The sequence below is a fragment of the Rhinopithecus roxellana genome, chromosome 8 (assembly GCF_007565055.1).
Source record: "Rhinopithecus roxellana isolate Shanxi Qingling chromosome 8, ASM756505v1, whole genome shotgun sequence".
NCBI lineage: Eukaryota > Metazoa > Chordata > Mammalia > Primates > Cercopithecidae > Rhinopithecus > Rhinopithecus roxellana.
In genome coordinates this window covers 130,113,945-130,127,395 of record NC_044556.1, presented here as the reverse complement: position 1 = coordinate 130,127,395, position 13,451 = coordinate 130,113,945, and positions in this window count along the sequence as shown.

The following is a 13,451-nucleotide window of genomic DNA, read 5'->3' as shown; positions in this document are numbered from 1 at the left end:
TATATATATACACACACACACACACACACACTCTTACATATATTTATATGTTACATATGTTATATATTTATATGTGTATATTATATATACATATATATATATGTAGAACATTTCTGTATCCCATATCATTCCCCCATGAACTTTGAAGTCTATTGCCACCATCACCCCAGCCCCAGGCAAGCACTGACCTGCGTTACCTTTTGCATGTGGCTGTTTCTGTGAAGCGTAAGTTTGAGATTGATACAGGGTTTTGCTCTATTGTCCGGAGTGCAGTGGCATGACCTCAGCTCACTGCAGCCTCAGTTTCCTGGGGTCAAGTGATCTTCCTGCCTCAGCCTCCTGAGTAGTTGGGACTGCATGTGCACAACACCGTGCCTGGCTATTTTTGTATTTTCTGTAGGGACAGGGTCTTGCCATGTTGCCCAGGCTGATCTTGAACTCCTGGGCTCAAGTGATCTGCCCACCTCAGCCTCCCAAGATGCTGGATTACAGGTGTGAGCCACTGCTCCTGGCTGAGATGAAATTCTTTTTGTTGGAGTTCCTTGAAAAATTAAACATCGTTTATCCGTTCATCAGCTACTGGGCATCTGGATTGTCTCTACCTTTTGACTGTTATGAATAATGCTGTTGTGAACGTTCATGTACAAGGTTTTCTTTTCTGAATGCATATTTCAGTTCTCTTGGGCATATTCCTAGGCAAGGAATTGCTGAATTAAACATTAAATGGTAACTCTATGTTTAACTTGTTCAGAAATTGATGCAGTAATTTTCTAGTAATTCTTTTTTATTAGATAGTATTCCATCCTATAAATATGCCACAGTTTGTCTGTTCTCCTGTTGATGGACACTGGGTTGTTTCCAGTTTGGGGCTATTATCAGTAAAGCAGTTGTGAATATTCTTGTACAAGTCTTTTTGTATGTACCTTTGTTTTTATTTATCTTGCAAACATACCTAGGAGTGGAGTCTCTGGGTCATAGGTTTGGTGTATATTTAGTATTTGGCTGGGCGTGGTGGCTTGCAGCTATAATCCCAGCACTTTGGGAGGCCGAGGTGGGCCGATCACCTGAGGTCAAGAGTTTGAGACCAGCCTGACCAACATAGTGAAATCCCATCTCTACTAAAAATATAAGAAATTAGCTGGGTGTGGTGACGCATTCCTGTATCCAGCTACTCAGGAGGCTGAGGTGGGAGGATCACTAGAACTCCGGGAGGTAGAGGTTGCAGTGAGCTAAAATCATGCCACTGCACTCCAGCCTGGGTGGCATAGGGACACCCTATCAAAAAGAAAAAAAGGAATCATCAGACCTTTTCTTGAGGTTATTATGCCACTTTATATTCCTGCCAACAATGTAGGAGGGTTCTGGATGCACAACATGCTTGTCAATATTTGGTGGTGTCAGTCTTTAGTTGAGTGTTAATCGTTCTGGTAGGTGGGTAGTACATCTCATTTAGGTTGTAATTTGCCTTTCCCTGATAACTAACAGTTAAACATCTTTTCATGGCTATTCTTAAATATTTGTGTGTGTGTGTAAAGTATCTGTTGAAATATTTTGCTCCTTTTAAAAAGTTGGTTGTCTTATTACTGAGTTATAAGAGTTCTGTATGTATAGGTATGTATGTACTTATATTTACATATATATATATGCTGGATGCAAATCCTTTGTCCGATGTATGTTTTGCAAACATTTTCTATCAGTCAATAGCTTGTGTATTCATTTTCTTCCTTCTTTTTTGAGACAGTCTTGCTCTGTCGCCCAGGCTGGAGTGCAGTGGCTCAATCTCGACTCACTGCAAACTCCACCTCCCACATTCAAGTGATTCTCCTGCCTCAGCCTCCCAAGTAGCTGGGATTACAGGCACACGCCACCATGCCTGGCTAATTTGTGTGTTTTTAGTAGAGATGAGGTTTCACCATGTTGACCAGGCTGGTCTCGAACTCCTGACCTCAGGTGATCCACCTGCCTCAGCTTCCCAAAGTGCTGGGATTACAGGCATGAGCCACCATGCCCAGCCTTTTCTTGTATGTTTTCTTTTATAAATTTTATAGTTTTAACTCTTACATTTAGGTCTTTGATTCATATCAAGTTAATTTTTGTGTATGAGGGTAAGGGTCAAAGTTCATTTATCTCCAAAGAAATATCCAATTGTCTTAGCAACATTTATTGAAAGGACTATCTTTTCCTTGTGGAACTGCCTTGGCAGATTTTTCAAAAAATAATTTACCATATATGTGTGAATCTATTTCTAGACACAGTTCTGTTCAACTAAAATATGTGTGTATGTGACACATATGGTATCCTTGTGCTGGTATCACACTGCCTTGATTACTATAGCTTCATAGTAAGTCTTTTAATGAGATAAAATTTATATACCGTGAAATTTACCCCTTTAAAGTATACAATTCAGTGATTTTTAGTATATTCACAAAGTTGTGCCACCGTCATCATTATCTAACTTCAGAACATTTTTATGACTCCAAAATTGCTAATAGGTTAGCAGTTACTCCCCACTTCCCGTTGACCCTTGAAAACCACTAACCTGGCCAGGCGCGGTGGCTCAAGCCTGTAATCCCAGCACTTTGGGAGGCCGAGACCATCCTGGCTAACCTGGTGAAACCCCGTCTCTACTAAAAAATACAAAAAACTAGCCGGGTGTGGTGGCGGGCGCCTGTAGTCCCAGCTACTTGGAAGGCTGAGGCAGGAGAATGGCGTAAACCCGGGAGGCGGAGCTTTCAGTGAGCTGAGATGTGGCCACTGCACTCCAGCCTGGGTGACAGAGCGAGACTCCATCTCAAAAAAAAAAAAAAAAAAAAAAGAAAAGCGCTAACCTAATTTCTGTGTCTATGGATTTGCCTATTAGGGACATTTCATGTAAATGGAATCTTAGAATATGTAGCCTTTTGTGTTTGCATGCTTTTACTTAGCATAATATTTTTGAGGGTTATCCCTGTTGGAGCACGTATCAGCATTTCACTCCTTTAAGTGACCCAATAACATTCCATTGAGTTTTATTAGTTGAGTTGTCCACTTGGGTATATTACTACGAGTGGAATTGCTGGAGAGAGATATATATATATATATATATATTTTTTTTTTTTTTTTTTTTTTTAGAGACAGAGTTTCATTCTTGTTGCCCAGGCTGGAGTACAGTGGCGCAGTCTGAACTCACGGCAACTTCCGTCTCCTGGGTTCAAGCGATTCTCCTGCCTCAGCCTCCCCAGTAGCTGGGATTACAGGCGTGCACCACCACACCTGGCTAATTTTTGTATTTTTAGTAGAGATGGGGTTTTGCCATGTTGGCCAGGCTGGTCTCAAACTCCTGATCTCAGGTGATCCACCCTCCCCGGCCTCCCAAAGTGCTGGGATCACAGGCGTGAGCCACTGTGCCTGGCCTGTAATTCTTTATGTTAATTGGTGGCAATCCCCTAGTTTTATTTCTCTTTTTTGAATTGTTTTGGCTACTCTAGTTCTTAGTATTTCCATATGAATTTTAGAATCAGCTTATTGGCTTCTTTTAAAAAATAGGAAGTCTATTGAGATTTTGATTGGGATTGCATTATATTTATAGATCAATTTAGTTTGCTACATTTTAATTTTTTAATTAGTTAATTTTTTAAACCATGTCCTCCATGTGGGATCAGACTCATAGTTAGGAAGCCAGGAATCCAGACTGGATTGATAAAATATTTTGCCACATCTTCAGGATGACAATAAAGCAATTTTCAGACAGCTCATGAGGTAGAATAGGCCCGCAGGCCCCAGAGCAATCTAGCTGAAGACTTCTCTATCATCTTGTCTGTTTTATACATTTGTTAACTCATGTTGTTTGTTTCCTTGCTGTTACTCCTCAGGATTTTAGTCAGTTCTTTCATAACCTACCCTGTCTTAACAGTGCTAACATGGATATTTGGTTCAGAGCTCTGAGCATTTGGTTCAGAGATCTGTGCTGGAGCCACTGTGGAGGGGGAAGCTAAGGAGGAAGCAAGAGAACTTCAAGGGCGTGTCAGACTGGGGAACAAAAGTTGAGCCTCCTGCCAGCTGAAGGGGCTCCCTGAGATTCTGGGATTTGTCTGTATAAAGGAGTGTCTTAGACAGGACTCTCAGTTACACTCAAAAAGATGTTAAATTGAACTAACTGAGGAGGAAAGGGGAATCGATTGCCTCAAAGAGTCAAATAGAGGGTAGGGGAAGGCTGTGACACCATCTTTCCTCTCTGCACTTCTAGTCTCTGTACTTTGGCTTCATTCTCTCAGCCCAGCTGCTTCCAGAAGGCTAGAACTCTGGTCACATGCTTTCATTTTTGAGGTCAGAGAGAAAAGACAGAGCTTCTCTGCTGACCCTAGTTAGAAAAACACTGGGGGGAACTGATTGGCCAGGCTTGGGTTATGTGTTCATGCCTAGATCAGTCGCTGTAGTCAGGGAGGTGGCTCATCGGGGCAGTGTGCTCATTCCTGTAGGTAGGAGGGTAAGCACTGTGATTGGCAGCCTTCACTAGTACTGTATGTTTGGAGTAAGGAAGGCGTACTGCTACTAGAGGAAGCGGTCACGTGGGGCTGTGCAGACCAAAGTGGGCAGTGACCACCACTGGGAGGGATAAGGTTGTAGGGATCAAATAGGAGAATGAAAGAGTCTAGCACAGGGCCTGAGACAGAATAGGGCTAAACTCATAGGAAATGCTGAGGTGTGAGTACATCTGGAGGTCACAATACCCATGTTAAGATGCGTCGTGAATGTAGCTGAGATTTCCAGGTGTTTAGGAAAACTTGACTTAAGCCACTTGGGTGCAAAAAAGGGGGAGAGACGTATGTATACAGAGAAAAAAGAATATCTTGCAAGAATTTGCCTCGCCCACACAGGCATTCAAGTAATGCTTGCTGAATAATCGCCCAAATGAAATATTGAGTGTTTTATGGTTCCGGGTAATGACCACATTAGCATCAAAAAAAAAAAAGTAATGACAGTTGTGATTGTCTCCCTTACCATTCACTAATTGTATGAGACCAGATCTCTTTCATCCTTGCTTGTCTTTTCACATCCTTGTAGATGCTCAGGAAATGTTGGTTTAAAATAAAAATTATCATAATAGCCATGAATCATTGAGCATCTGTATAACCAGCATGATGCCAGGGGCTGGAAATATAGTGATGAACAAGGTGGGCATATTGAGCGGCTAATGAAGATGAAGCTGACCCGCAAAGCCCATGTGAGTGCTCGGAGGTGTAGAATGTTTTAGGTAGAGAGAGGAAGCCTGGTTACCATCAGAAAACACTTCAGTGTTTCTGCTACATTGTCTAAGTGAACTCCTCAAAGGGAACCTAAACCTCTTAAGATCTAGGAATTTGTCATGATCTTGATTCTCTAAATGAATACTCATTTATATTTAATTTTGTATTTGTAATTGTGTATTTATTTTCTTAAAGAGAGCCTCCCTCCCCACCAACCCCTGTCCCCCTGCTTCCCCAGTGGTAAAATATTCAGGCTGCAGAAAACCCAAATCCGCCCCGGTAGTAAATGCAAGACATGATCCTTGCTCTCAAGTAGTTTACAGTTTAGAGGAAGATACACCGATCAAAGAGTTGCACAAACAAGTATATCATTGTAAAGTGTGAGAAGGTAACGAAGAGCTGTGGAGTGCCGGGCGTACAGTAATAGAGAAGGAGTCAGAGAAGCTTCCCTAGGCTGACAGCTAAAGTTGGGGGAGTAGGCAGCAGTTAGGCAGGGAAGGGGATTCTTTTTTGAGACGGAATTTCCCTCTGTTGCCCAGGCTGGAGTGCAGTGGTATGATCTCGGCTCACTGCAACCTCCACCTCCCGGGTTCAAGCGGTTCTCCTGCCTCAGCCTCCCAAGTAGCTGGAATTACAGGCATGGGCCACCACGCCCAGCTAATTTTTGTATTTTTAGTGGAGATGAGGTTTCACCATGTTGGCCAGGCTGGTCTCAAACTCCTGACCTCAAGGGATCCGCCGCGTCAGCCTCCCAAAGTGCTAAGATTACCGGTGTGAGCCACCACGCCCGGCCGGGAGGGGATTCTTAATTTTTCTGCTGCACTGTCACCAGAGTTCTGTGCCCACCTCAGACCTGAAGTAGGTTCTAGGACACAGAGAGGCAGAGAGGCTGTCCTAGCCTGTTGGTCCCAGAATTCTTCCTGGTCTCTCCCCTCTAGAGTCTTTCCCAGAGCACCTCAGTCCCTGCTTAAAACTTTCCAGTGACTTTCCATCCACTTAGAAAATTCACATTCTGTGTAGACCTACAGGTACTGCCTGCCTCTCAGACAGGGTCTCCCACTCTCCCTGCCCTGCTCCTCACATGCCACACCACCAACCTGTGACCACTGGGGTGGTCTTAAGACTACCATTGGCCCTAAGTAGTAGTAACTTCGCAGCCCCTCCCCCATGTCATATTCAAATGCACTACCATCTTTCAATTTTTTTTTCCGAATAAACTCTTTGGAAGCATTGTTTAGAATTTTGCTTTGGAAATTAACTTTGAGAAACTCCTTTATTTTATAATTGGCTATGATTTCTCAGCAGTTACTTTGCACATGGAGAAGTTACTACAGAGCTGAAAGTCTAACTAACGAATTGTGCTCAAATGTAATGCAATTTTTTAATGATTAATACATGTAACAGGTAGTGAAGACTTAATTACATCTAGACCATTTAGATAGACATTTATTAATATGAATTTTGTGAGATCATTCCCTCTCCTCATCTGCAGGTATGTTCTGAAGGCCTAGGAAAGCCCACCGGCCCGGGTGCCATGGCCACCATGCCTACAGGATGTCTCTGCTGGCTCCTGCCTCCGGCCCCGTCCCTGCTGTTCTTTCTGCCTGCATGCCTTTCCTGTGGCTCCTTGAAACAAGTCAGGGAAGGAGAGTCCCAAGTTGCCCACTCTCCTTATTTACTCCCTTACTCGAATAGTTTTCTTGGGCTGCCCTTAACAAAGTTCCACAAACCGGGTGACTTCAACGAGGCCAGAAGTTCAAGATGAGTGCTTTGAAAATATATTCGCTCATAGGTCTGGAGCCAGAAGGCCCAAATCCAAGCGTCTTCAGGGTTGGTTTCTTCTGAGGGCTGCAAGGGAGGGTGTGTTCGGGCCTCCCTGGTAGCTCGGACTCTCTCTTCGCTTCAGCCATTCCCTGGCTTGCAGATGCAGGCTCCTGGTGCTTCCCAGTGCCTTCCCTTTGTCTCCAAAGTTCTCCTTTGTGTAAAGACACTGTCATATGGGATTAGGACCATCCCAATGACCTCATCTTAACTCGATTACCTCTGTAAAGATCCTATCTCCAAATAAGATCACATTTTGAGATATGGGGTGGAGTTAGTACTTCAGTTTTGTTTTTTATTTTTGAGGCAAGGCAGGGTCTTGCTCTGCTGCCCAGGCTGGAGTGCAGTAGTAAGATCATGGCTCACTGCAGCCTGGAATTCCCGAGTTTGAGCAATCCTCTGGCCTCCAGCCTCCCAGGTAGCTGGGACTACAGATGTGCACCACCACACCCAGCTTATTTTTGTTTTTTTTTTTTAGAGGGGATATTTCACCATGTTGCCCAGGCTGGTCTGGGCTCAAGTGATCTACCCACCTTGGCCTCACAAAGTGCTGGGATTACAGGCATGAGCCACCGGGCCTCAGCCTAGGACCGCAACATCTTTTGGGGAAATCCGATTCAACCCATAACACATTTGTTTATTTGATTTTACAATTGGCCTTCTGTTCTGTACCCAAGGATTCAACCACCATAGATTGCAAATATTCAGGGTGAAAAAGTTCCACAAAGTTCAAAAAGTAAAACTTGAATTTGCATGTGCTGATGACTACACTGACTCCACATGAATGAAGTGATGTGGAGGCATTGTAATAGGTACTATAAGCAATCTGAAGATGATTTAAAGTATATGGGAAGATGTGCATATGTTATGTGCAAATACTATGCCATTTTATATCAGGCACTTGAGCATCTGCAGATTTGGGTATCTTCAGGGGTCCTGGAACCAATCCCCCATGGATAGAGAGGGACAACTGTATACCTCCTCATTAATTAGGTCTTAGTTCAAATGTTCTCTCCTGAGAGCTTTTTGTCACCAGCCCCTTTAGAATCCCCGGCCTCCTGCATTACTATGTCTTGTCTTTAGCAATGTCACTGTGACAAGAAGCCTCTACATTGGTACTTATAAACTTCTAATTCCATGTTCAAATAAATATATTTCCCTCCCTACACTGGCTTAAAAAATGTTTATTCTGATTTTCTATGTGTTGTTTTCTTTGAGCCATGAATTATTGAGAAATAAATTATTTAATTTCCAAATGTTTGGGATTTTCTTAAATATCTTAATGTGATTAATTTCCAATTTAATTGTATTGGGGTGTCATTTTATTTTGTTAATTAGTTTATTTATTTTAGAGTCAGAGTCTCACCCTGTCACCCAGGCAGAGTGCAGTGGCATAATCATAGTTCACTGTGGCCTCAACCTCCTGTGCTTAATTAAGCAATCCTCCTGCCTCAGCCTCCCAAGTAGCTGGGACTACAGCAATGCGCCACTACAACTGGATAATTTTTTAAATTTAGTTTTTGTAGAGATGGGGTCTTGCTATGTCACCCAGGCTGGTCTTGAACTCCTGGCCTCAAGGGATCCTCCCACCTTGGTCTCTGGAAGCATGGGAATCATGGGCATGAGCCACTGCATCCAGCCTGAAGTTGTATTTTAAAATGTGTATAGTTTTAACTCTTCTCAATTTCTTGAGCTTGGTTTTTGTGGTCCTGCATATGGTCACTCTTGGTAAAGATCCCACACTCACTCTAGAGTGATGTGCATTCTACAGTTGTTGAGTGTTGTGTTCTATAATTATCAGTTAGGTCAAGGCAGTTGACAGTGTTGTCCAACCATCTTGTCTTTACTGACTTGTTCTATCAATTGCTGAGAGAGAGAGAGAGAGGGAGATTAAAAATCTCTTACTGTAATTGTGGGACTGTCTTTTTCTCTTTTGTTAATTTTTTTTTTTTTTTTTTTTTTTTTTTGAGACGAAGTCTTGCTCTGTCGCCCAGGCTGGAGTGCAGTGGCATGATCTCAGCTCACTGCAACCTCCACCTCCTGGGTTCAAGCGATTCTTCTGCCTCAGCCTCCCGAGTGCTGGGACTACAGGCATGTGCCACCATGCCTGCCTCATTTTTTGTATTTTTAGTAGAGACAGAGTTTCATCGTGTGAGCCAGGATGGTCTCGATCTCCTGACCTCGTGATCTGCCCTCCTCGGCCTCCCAAAGTGCTGGGATTACAGGTGTGAGCCACCACGCCTGGCCTTTCTGTTGACTTGCTTCATGTATCTTAGTCTCTGTTATGAAGAATGCACGTTTATAATTGTTATGGGTTCCTGATGAATTGATCCTTCTATCATTGTAAACTGTCTGTTTTTATCTTTAGTAATATTTCCTAACCTTGAATTCTATTTTATCTGTTATTAATATATCCACTGCATTGCTGCTGATAAAGGAGGATATATATAGGAGGAATGTATATATATATATATATATATATATATGTACACACCCCACTGCAGTCTTCTCAATCTTTTACAGTTTACATGGCATAGCTTTTTCTATTCATTTACTTTCAAGTTATTTATGTCTTCATATTAAAAGTGTGTCTTTTGAGACAACATGTAGTTGGGTCTTGCTTTTACATTCATTCTCTCAATCTCTGCCTTTTAATTGGAGTATCCAGTTAACAATGCAATACTGAAATGGTTGGATTTATGTCTTGCTTTATTATCTTCTGTTTTACTCTTTTGTTGTTTGTTTTTCCCCTTCCTGCCTTCTTTTGTACTATGTGAATGTTTTCTAGAATTCCATTGTAATGTATCTATTGGCTTTTTGGTTATGCCTCTGCAATTTTAGGGGTTACCTTAGGGTGTTGGTTCTTATGAGGGGAGCAGTGGACATTTGCCCCTCCAGTGGACAGTTGGCAAAGTCTGGAGGCATTTTTAGTTGACATAACTGGGGAGAGTGGCACTACTGACATTTAGTGGGTAGGGGTAGAAGCTAGAGATGCTGATAAACATCCTTCATTGCTCAGGACAGTCCCCCACCACAAAGAATTATCTGGCCAAAATGTGAATAGTGCTGCTATTGAGAGACACTAACTTCTCACAGTCCACTTAGAGTTAATATTATACTTTACATAAACTCTTCACAGTCTATTTAGAGCTAATATTGTACTTCACATAAAATGCAGAAACTTCACAATTGTGTAAGTTCATCTGCTACCCTGCTGCCTGTGTTCTTTATAACAGTGGTTCCTGTTATAAAGAACAGTTCCTGCCTGCTGCATATTTTGTACGTAAAGTTTTATTGGAAAACAGCCAGGGCCATTATTTTTTGTTTTTTATATGGCTACAAGTGGCAGAGTTGAGTCCTTATGACAGAGGTTCTATGGCCCCTATCCAAATATTTACTATCTTGCCCTTTACAACTCCCACTTTATATTATAGTTGTCATATCTATTAATTATATCTACTTATAAAACCACCCACAAAAATATTAGTTTTTAAAATTCAAATTGTAGTCATATATTTTTAAAGAAATTAAGAGGAAAAATAGTCTTTTCTGTTTATTTAGATAGTAACCATTTTCAATACCCTTTATTCTTCCTTGAAGATCTGAGTGTTGATCTGGTGTTATTTTCCTTTAGCATGAAGAAAAACTTTATCATTTCTTGTAGAGCTCTGATGGCAATGAGTTTTCTCAATTTTGTTTTATCTGAAAATGTATTTATTTGCCCCCATTCTTGAAGGATATTTTCATGAGCTATAGAATTGAATGTATTTTTTTCTTTCAGCACTTTAAAGATGTTTTTTATGACTATTGATGAGAAATTAGCAGTCATTCACATATTTGTTCCTTGTATGTAATATGGTGTTTTTCTCTGACTGCTATATCATTCATTTTGCTTTTCAATAGTTTGACTATGATGTGCTTAGACATGGTCCTGTTCATAATTATTCTGCCTCAGGTTTATTGAGTTTCTTGAATCAATAAATTTATGTCTTTCATCATATTTGGGAATGGTTCAGCCATTATATCTTTTTTTTTAAATTTTTTAATTTTTTTATTTTTTTGAGATGGAGTCTCGCTCTGTCACCCAGGCTGGAGTGCAGTGGCCGGATCTCAGCTCACTGCAAGCTCCGCCTCCCAGGTTTATGCCATTCTCCTGCCTCAGCCTCCCGAGTAGCTGGGACTACAGGCGTCCGCCACCTCGCCCGGCCATTTTTTTTTTTTTTTTTTTGTATTTTTTAGTACAGACGGGTTTTCACCGTGTTAGCCAGGATGGTCTCGATCTCCTGACCTCGTGATCCACCCGTCTTGGCCTCCCAAAGTGCTGGGATTACAGGCTTGAGCCACCATGCCCGGCCCATTATTTCTTCAAATATTTTTTGTTACATTCTCTCATTCTTCTCCTTCTGTGACTTCAACTGTAAGTATGTTAGACGCAGGTTCCACAAGTTCCACAGTTCTCTGAAATGCTTTTCAGATTTTTTTCAATTTTGTTTTTCTCTCTGTTCTCAGACTGAGTAATTTCTGTTGACCCAACCTCAAGTTCATGGAATTTTTCTTGATTCATCCTCATTCTGTGAAGCCCATTCCATAATTTTTTCTTTTAGATATTGTAATTTTTAGTCCTAGAATTTTATTTAATTACTTTTATGATGTCTATAGAAACTCTCGTAGATTCTTCTGAGATTCCCTGCTTTTCCATTTATGGCAGGTATGTTTCTTCTTACACCATCAATCATGCTTATATAGCTGCTTTAAAGTTGTGTTTCCTGATTCCAGGATCTGAGTCATTTTGTGATTCTTTTCTGTTGAGAATAGACTACATTTTCCTGGTTCTTTATATGTCAGATATTCTTGGATTTTTTCCTAGACATTGTCAGTGTTACGCTGTGGAGACTTTGTATTCTGTTGTTTTTTCCAGAGAGTTGGCTTTTTGGTTTGATTTGGTTTTAGGAACAAGCAAGTTAACTTGGCTGGATGTTAGCTACAAACCTGTATCTTGGGCAGCAGCTCAAAATCAGTTCACATCTTCTAGCTCAAGCTGGGCTGGTTTGAATCTGTACCACATATGTGTGATCCAGGGGCAGCCAGAGATTTGGGCAGTTTATACACAGAACTTGAGACTTCCCTTCTCTGACTCTCACTTCTGGAATTCCCTCCTCATTTTCTAAACGGCTTTAGGTGCCCTAAACTGTGTCTCCTGGTGTTCAGGCTAGAAAATATTGCTAATTTCCCACCATAGTTTTAGCTGCTCTACACACAGTACCAACTGCAGCCTGCCTTCAAATTAACTGTCATAAAAATGGGACACTTTATTTTATATTGTTTCGCTCTTCCAAATGTTGACTCTGCTTCAGAATCTGCCTGCCTTTTTCACTCTCCAGTGTCTGTGTGCAGTTTGTGTGTGTGTGTTTTCCAGAGATTACAGTTTGTATATGTGAGAGGATGAATTCATAGGAAATTATTTGGTCATAGTGAAAACAGAAGACCAACTTTAAACATTTTAAAAATGTGTTTTTATATAAATAAAGCACATAACTATAGCAATAAGCAGTGCTTGAAATAAAAAAATAATTTATCCACAATCTTTTTTCAACTCATCTATAGTCCCTTCCATGTCTTATCTTTATATTCATTTTTAACATTGTTATGACAATGGTACACTTATAACTTTTTATCTTTTTTATATATGCCACTGTACCAATGGTGTGCTGGAAAATGTTTAACAACTTGCTCTCTGGGGATGAGGTGAACCCTAATTGGGAGTGTTTGCCAATTTCTCTGGTATAAATATTCCCACCATGGCTGATTTCATCTTACTGACATGATGACATCATGGAATGCAGAGTTGGGAAGAATGCACTCAATTGGCTCTCTCAAGCCAGTATGGGCTGAGTCCAGCACACCACTAATTATAGTGGTTGTAAAATATTCTGCCATATGAGTGGGTAACAGTTTACTCCGTTATTCCTACAACATTGAATATTATGGTTATTTTTAATGTTTTATAGTCATAAACATTTATGCATATCTTTGGTGTTTATCTCTTTTTCCTCAAAAAGTTCATTAGGTCAAAATGTATATGAACAATTTTGTGGTTCATGGTGCACATTGTTGTGGACAAGAGTGAGTTTTTTTTTTTTGAGATGGGGTTTTGTTCTGTCCCCCATGCTGGAGTGCAGTGGCATGATCTTAGTTCACTGCAACCCTGACCTCCTGGGCTCAAACGATCCTCCTGCCTCAGCCGCCTGAATACCTGGGATTGCAGATGTGTGCCACCATGCCTAGCTACTTTTTTTTTTTTTTTTTTTTTTTAAATAGAGATGAAGTCTTGCTATGTTGCCCATGGTGGTTTCAAACTCCTTGGCTCAAGTGATCCTTCCACCTCAGCCTCCCAAAGGCTGGGAT